The sequence below is a fragment of the Myotis brandtii genome, unplaced genomic scaffold (assembly GCF_000412655.1).
Source record: "Myotis brandtii unplaced genomic scaffold, ASM41265v1 scaffold111, whole genome shotgun sequence".
In the NCBI taxonomy this organism is placed as follows: domain Eukaryota; kingdom Metazoa; phylum Chordata; class Mammalia; order Chiroptera; family Vespertilionidae; genus Myotis; species Myotis brandtii.
Window position 1 is genome coordinate 3,205,738 of NW_005353789.1, and position 8,403 is coordinate 3,214,140.

The window sequence follows — 8,403 nt, forward strand, 5'->3', positions numbered from 1 at the left end:
GGACCCAATTTCCAGGTTCCCTTCCGTAGGCCCCGCAGGCTCCGCTCTCACCAGCCGGCGCCGGGGATTCCCGGGGAGGCGAGTCCCGCCGGGAGAGCCCACGCCGTGCAGTGCTTCCGCGGGGAACCTCGCCAGGAATAGCAGCCCAACTTGGGAAGGCTTTGGTGCGGCGCCTTTGGTTGGAGAAGGTGGTTCTGACTGATTTATTAAAGAGCTAAGGAATGGATTTATTCGGCGTTTAGAGGGCCACCTTGAGCCATTACGCCACAACTCGAGCTGCTTTCAGTTGCAAACTCTAGTCGCGCTCAATATTAGGCCAAATTTGTTTTTCCTTCTGGGAAGCCTTGGATATGTGTCCGAGAGCGTGAGCACACACGCACACCCACGCTCGCTCGCTCGGAGCCGGGCGACAGGGGCCGCGCCTGGGCACCAGCACGTGTGACTGACTATCCAGTTGTCCTCTCTCACCCCAGGATCCTCTTGGCAGGAAGGATTAGCTAACAGCTCGCTTCGGCTTACTCAGAGCTGCCATTGACTGAAGGGCCGACCCCAATGAATGATTAATGATGAGCGCGCTGCGTTTCAGGAAACCTGAGAACCGAGCATTTCAGTGCGTGCAATGCCCCTACTGTCATTTATCTGAGAAATATACCTGACTTGCATTCTTGGAATATTTCTGTCTGAAAACACATTTGCAGCTTTGAACTACGCTCTGATACATTATGCATTGGTCACGTTAATGAAAAGGCTGTGATTTTAACCGATAAGGTCAATTCACATAAGCCAAGGTTGCCGCTAAGATATGGCATTATCCGTTATTGAGTACCCACTTAAGGATTCCCATTTCCATAATGAAAAGCATATAAAAAGCATGTAGCTTTTTTCAGGACTGGAAATCGTCCACGGCTAGAATACATAATATCGAGGCAGCTGTAAAAGGAAGTCACCTTGACAACTTAGTAAAGCCACCGGGAAGAAAAAAGAGGACACCACACATAGATGTGCATAGCTCGGCACAATGCCCCTGACACACTAGATAAGATGCTGTCCTGGGCTGAACACCCCTTCTCTCCCCACTGTGGGAGGCTGGAGCTCTGTGCTAACTACTTAACTAGTAAGTAGGCAAAGCAACCCTGGACCTTGAAAACAGACACCTGGTCGCCCCGAATGGTTCCCTTGACCTCTTTCCAGGGTGAATAATTGTGAGATACTGGGACTGAACGCTGTGCCTTCTGTGAGCGAAGCCCTTGAGCCTATGACAAAACTGTCATGGTTTAAGGCCTGATGGTGCTGCTGAATGCCACCAGCACGTTTTCCTGCATGTCACTCAGTCTACCTACCACTGATGCCTCCAGTGGCAAAGATTTTCCAACGCAAATCTAGGTGTCTATCCGCCCAGGCCCCTTATCTGCTGAAAGAGCAGGAGAGTGGATCCTGACCGGACACACTGCCAGCCTCCTCCCCAAACCCTGGGGGTGAGGTTTGGGGCGGGGGAGAGATAAGACCACTCTGGGGCCAAGCTTCTGGAGTGGAGATTCCACCTCTTATTTCTTCTTTGTTTCAGCTTTCAAGCCCCACCTCTACTGAAACAGCCATTCTTGCATCTCTCCTTCCTGCAAGATTCCAGTTGGAGATCAGATTTTGTCTAAGAATGACCCAGGCAGGCCAAGACACCTGCTTGGGCTTTAGTCCATTTCAGCCTGAAGGATGGCAAGGTGCACTCCCACTTCCTCCGGGGTCCCAGGGTGAGACTTTAGGAAGAGCTGGGCACTTGCTATGGGAAGGAAATGACCGGTTCTTGTGGGCAGTGATTGAATGCAGCAAATCAGACCCCAAGGCCCCTTCTCAACTCTCTTGGGTACTGGGGGTTTAAAAAAAAAGAGAATGTGCGCTCTTAGAACCGCATTGGCATGGTGTGGGGAAGCAAATAGGGTGGATGCCACTAAACTTGAAAAATCTGTAACAGGAGTGTTATGTGTTTGGATTTTTTTTAAAGACCTGCAGACACTGAACTGTGAAAGGTGGCAACACTGGGCGCATTTTGCCTCTGAGCCTCCAGCCCCGTCCCCCAAAGCCCGGCTGAGAGAGGAACGCAGCGCTGTGCGCTCCTGGGCTGCGCCCGCCCCGGCTGGCACGCCCTCTAATCCACCGCACGCTGCATCTCTGCTGCGCCGGCGTCGGAAAACTCTGCTTTCGGGGGAAAAAAATTCATTTCATCGTCTGGGCTATTCCAGGCTCTATTTCCGTAAATTCCACTCGACAGAGAGTGCAAGCCTTTAGCGCGTTCTGTTTTCCGCGGTTGTAATCAATGGCCCCCTGGCTGTAGACGTTACCCTGGTCCACTCACAAGTCACAGAGTCTAATCAAAGCCGCCAGGATAGGGGGGTGCGCGGTGCTGTTGTTAATTCCCACGCTCTCCCAGCCCGGAAGCAAGGTTGGGGAGAGGGTGCACGCTCCTGGCTACCTGCAGAGAGAAAGGGAATGCTTCCCAAAGACCAGTTCTCAGCCCTGGCCACCGGAAAGGGGGCCGAAAAACTAACTAAACGGGTTAATGCTTCCCACCGGCCACCTAGGAGCCAGGCTCCCAGTGCGCGCATTACCTCCTGGCCGAGTCCCCTGGGACTCACCTTCCGCAGCTCCTCAACCCCTTGGCAAGTTCGGAAGCCCCACCACCTCAGGCTCGCCTTTCCCAAACCCAACACCTGAATCTTCTTTCCTGGCTGCTTCCCCCAGTTCTGCGCGAGAAAAGGAGAGGGAGGGGTGTGAATAGCTGTAGGTATGATCCAGTCAGTCACTAGCTACAGGAATCAACTCAAAACCTGTATCCTCAGGCTGGCACCCAAAAGCCTAAGGAGAGAGAGGGGTGAGGGAGAAGAAGTCAATGCGCACACTTCCCTTCACTGAAGGGACAAGCCTCCATTCACAAGCTTCCTCTGGTTGCACACAGACGCCAGACCTCCCTGAGGCCAGTGCTCCCAAGGCAAGGCCGCCAGGGCCGGGTCCGCCCCTTGGGGCATCTGCTGGGACTGAGGGAAGGATAGGAGGTAGATAGTAGGCTAAGGTGAGCAACCCTGGACAGTGCAAGACACAGTGTGTGGAAAAGGAAGTCACTTTGACAACTTAGTAAAGCCACTGGGAAGAAAAAAGAGCACACCACACATAGATGTGCATAGCTGGGCACAATGCCCCTGACACACTGAAACCACGCTGCTGCCCTGCCAGTGGACCTCGCACACGCATTGTTCAGAGGGCCTCGGTCAGTCACACCAAATCTCAGCTCCTGGAGGTGACCGCAGTCCATGAGGTTTACCTGGTCTGAAGTTTGTTACCCTGGAAAACAAGGATGGATTTTCTTTGTTTGATCCAAGCAGACAAGAGCCCAGAGGTTTTTAGAATGTTCTCCTAAGTGAGTTGCTTGAACCTGTCCCTAAAAGACCCCGTGGCCTTCCCTCTCCATTCCTGCCACACACTCAGAGGCCGCATCCAGATAGCAGGACCACTTTTTGCTAACCAGGTCCCTGGGGACTCCAGAGCGACTTCTAGTTCCATAGGTGTTGAATGGAGGCGCAGTTGCATTGTGGGAGGAATCAGGGGCTGCCCCTGCTGGGGCCTTCAGTTGGTGTTCTTGCCAGGACCCTCTATTTCCTCCAGGCCTGGCTGCTCACCAGCCAAGTTGGCAGCAAACACACAACCAATAGCCTGTGGCTAAAGAAGCGCTGTGCAGGCTGAGAGGGTAGGAAGGGCCGACTGTGAGAAGGAAACAAAGACTAAGCGTGTACATGCAGGGTGAGGATGGTGTGATTGGAAATTCTGCAGGTCCTGTGGTTAGATCTCTTCCTCTTTCTCCAGGTTCTATTACTTCCCTCCAAGGCGCATGTGTTTTGAAATGGCCGTAGGCAGCTGGTCTTCTCTATATCTGTGGAGTCAGAAAGCAAAGCAATGTTTTCTAGTAGAAAAGGTTTTGTGACATGAATTGACTCAATGAAATCAGTTACTTTAAAAAAGAAAAGTAACTGAAAGTTCATCTATGAAGCTCAACTCAGCTTCTGGTACATCCATGCACTGATTCCCAAAGCACTAAGGCCCCAGTTATCTCAGCATGCACTATCTAATTGCAGGAAAGTAACCACTCTTAAAGGGTTACTAGAAGCCCTTTACCTTGGCTGTGGCCAGGCAAAGAAGATGGAGGATGCAGTTCCTTGGGCTTGTTACACTGAGTGCAAAAGTCATTTTTAAAGATCATGTCATCATCCCTTTTCCCCACTCTGTCCTTTGTAATGGGTTCTGTTCCTGGCACATCTGTATATAATAATGCCTAGAGAAGTCATTCTGAGTACAGGTGGAAACATGTGGTACTTCCAGTCTTAATTCCTTATAACAAGAGTGGAGAATCAGAGACTTCCCTCATCTATGAGAGAGAAAGAGGGTAAATTAGAATTGCTGCTATTGGAATAGCTCTAGCCTTCTGGATGTTCGGGTTGTATCAGAGAGACAGGCCATAGGCAAATGGGCACTCATTCAAGAAAAATGAGGGTGGGGGGAGAGAGAGAAAGGAAGCACAGTGTCCTCTTCTAACACGTCCATCTTGTGCCAAGTGAGAGGAGGGAGGAGAACAGAAGTGAGACCAAGCCTGGTACCAGCGATAAACAGATAGGAAGCTGCTGAAACCCAGGGTGCCTGAGCTGTTCATTCACCAACCCAGTCAAAGGCCATTTGTTCAGGAAGTAATTTGTTCAAAGCTGGTTTCTCAGACTAAGTCTGAGAGCTAGTCCACACAGACTGTTTTCCTTTTCCACATAATAAGATGCTTATTTCCTTCATTGCTAAAAGGGTAGGGGGACCAAAATTGGAGATGTAACTGTTGGTGGGAAGTATACAAAATTTTAAAGTCTTCAACAACAACAAGTGAATGTTTTGTTTCTGTTTAATTTTTTTCCCCAAGAAAAGTTTAGGCTTCACCTTCTAGAGAAATACTCCTTGTATACATTTTCTAAAATGAGAAATTTTCTGAGAAGAACAAAAAGTGATTTTGGCTTAACCAAAAAATTTTAAAACAAAACAAAACAGCATCCATTCCTGTGGCCCCTCAAAGGAGAATTATTTGTGAACAGCCCATTTTGTTTCTTCTTCCTCCCCTCCCTTCTTCTTCTTCTTCTTCTTCTTCTTCTTCTTCTTCTTCTTCTTCTTCTTCTTCCATTGCAAATTTGCTAGCTCAAAAATCCTGTACCATTCGATAATCACAGTATACAACAGCAAGAATTTAACAATTGCCCTAGCTGATTTGGCTCAGTGGATAGAGCATCTGCCAACGTACTGAAGGGTCCTGGGTTCCATCAAGGGCACATGCCTGGGTTGCTGGCTCAATCCCCAATAGGGGCGTTCAGGAGGCAGCTGATCAATGATTCTCATCATTGATGTTTCTATCTTTCTCTCCCTCTCTTTTCCTCTCTGAACTCAATAAAAATATACTTTAAAAAAGAATTTAACAACCTAAATGACTGTCCCCTCAGTTCTCATGAAACATATACAAGAGGATTTAAAATGGAGCAGAGGGACCCAACATAGAATTTATTGATCCTATTATGATCCTATATACACAATATGAAAATCATGTTGACATGATTGAACATTATGATCCTATATACACAATATGAAAATCATATTGACAATGTCTATAACTTCTGATCTATCTGTGTCCTATCCTTTGGCCTACAACATCCTTTGCTTTTCATTCCAGTAGCTGGTTCAGATCAGAGCAGTGAGAGGATCCTTAGCTCCTGGAATAAAAAGAAAAATGAGTGACTAATTCCTGTTCCCAGATTTTTTTTAAAAAAAGAAGAATTTGTCTTATGCAAACCACTATGCTATGTGCCCTATCTTTGAAGCTCCTGCATGATCCTTAAGGGAGGGATTGAGGAGCATAAAGCATATTACCATCAGGACTTTTCTTGGTTGTAATTGAGGCCATTTCCTGCTGGGAGCCAGAGGGGTGGGCACACAATGGAACTGTGATGAAGGTCCCCACCAAAAGTATTGTGACTTGATTACTGCTCAGCTATTTCACTTTTCTTATGGATATGCATGGTCTCTACTAAATCAGAAGCTCCTCAAAGGCAGACTTCTTTCAGCATACACTGCCTTGTAATCCCCAAATACACAACAAAGTATAATTCCTAATTGAGAATCCTTGTGAAGAATGGTTTCAAAAGATAGCTTAATAATCATTTAAATTTCTACTCAAAAGAAGTGATATCTTTAGCATTTAAAAGTATGTTGCATGTATGTCAACTATATATATATTTTTAAATAAAAGGAAGAAAACACGAAGAAAAGTACATTGTAATGCTTGGTAATGTGTCTGTCATTTCCTCTACCAAGGGGATGCAGGATTTGGGAAAGTGTGAGTGTGAGTGTGTATATGTTTTCATCGTTTGCATTACCATTGCTCTTAATTACAGCAATCATTTTCGCAAATGGGCTTTGTTTTCTACTCTGGCTCTTTGGCTTTTGGCAAGAGGCACCAGACAAACACCTGTTGTCTGTGTGTGCTGAGAAACACCTGTCAGCAAAGCCACTAAGTACTAACATAGGGGCTGTCATCCTGGGTCTTGGGAACCTTTGCTATTGTCAAAAGAAACGAAGGAGCACCTGCTCAGGGCCCAGGAGGACTGAATGATAGCTTATTGACTTCTGACAGAAGATGTCATGAATCCATTCCCTTCCTCTGCCTGCTCCAGAGAAGTGCAGCCTGGGGCTGCAACATCTGTTAATGAGTGAATGAATGTGGTCAGATTCCAGAAAAATTCCTTTTTTGAAGGGGATTGTACATTACATAGATACAGGGCTTTGAGGCATTAAACTCTAAATGGCTTTTATGGATGAATATTTAGCTGGTCAGAGTGGAGAAAGGGAAGCAAGATGAAAAGAGAGAGCGTGCAAACAAACACTGGGAGAACATGGAAAACGGGACAAAGAAGATGTTTTTCACATGATCATCTTCCTCAGAAAATCACCATTTTGAGTGCTTTGGAGATACTGGGCTGGTTCTATGTAGCGACGGTTATTCTAGTCTAATGGGCATCATTGGATTAAGTCAGCATCAATTCCTGAAAAATCAATTATTCTTTGACAGTTTAGGTGTTTAGATATGGCTTATTCCCACCCATGGAGAAGGAAGAGGATGAAATGACAAAAAGGACTGGGAAGGAGAGAGGGGAGATAAATAGCCTACTTTTTTCAAAGATAGCATCTAATCGTTTTGTTCCCCAAATGTAGACGTAAAGAAATCCATGCCGGCTCAGAGACATTTCTCGAGCCTGCCTCATCCTGTGAAAGATTACCCACAGAGCTGGGCACTACCAGGATGGGGCCACGGAGCCTTTCCATCTGCACCTCTTTCAGGCTGGAGCTGTTCTCCAGGATATCCTGTGGGAGGGGCGGCCGGCCTGAATGTCTCCTCTAAATGGGCCACGCTTCTCTCCTCTGTCCCATTGTTTCTCACAAATCCACTCTCCTTGGCTTACATTATGATTTTTCCCAGACTTGGGAGCTTTCTTGGCATTACATGCAAAAATAAAATGGGGGCAGATGAATAAAATGGGGTAGGAAGGAGGGCAGACAGGAGTAATCATTAAGAGAACATTTCACCAAATGGAAACAATAAAGCTTTTTGCAGCAAAAGGAGAGAGAGAACACTTCATTTTACATCTAGCCTGGATTTTTCTCCTTCCTGTGCCCATTCTATGCAACCCATCTGGAACTCCTTTTGGCTTTAGCTTCCAAATACATGCAGAATCCAAACCCTTCTTACCATCTCCCCTGCAACGTTCAGAGTTAAGCCATCAGCATCTTTCACACGGATGACTGGTCTCCCTGCTTTTGGCTTGTTGCCTTACAATTTGTTTTCAATGCAGCAAAATAATCGTTTTAAAGATAAAAGCCAGTTTATAGCGCCTCTTCTTAAACTATCAATCACTTCTCATATCACTCAAAATAAAAGCCAGCATCCTCCCAGTGGTCCTCAAACTCCCACCTGGTACCTAGGCTCACTCCATTCAAGCCACAGTTCTCCCAACTCAGCAGTCTCATGCTTACCTGTGGACATTCAGAAAGGTCACTGGACTGCTCTTACCCAATATATTTGTCTGGCTAACTCTTCTTCAAGGCTTTGCTCATATTTTTTCTTCTCAAATGTCTCTTGACCAGCCTCATGAAAAATTACCTGCTCCACATACTCCCTGACATGCATGTAGCTTTAAATTTCTTTCACAGCAATGATTTATTTAATGAACAGTTACATAGCTCTTACTATAATCCAGGCAATCGAGACAGGTATTAATTCATCTACTGCATATGGCAACCTTATGGAGAAGGTACTATTGTCTTGTATATTTAATAGGTCAG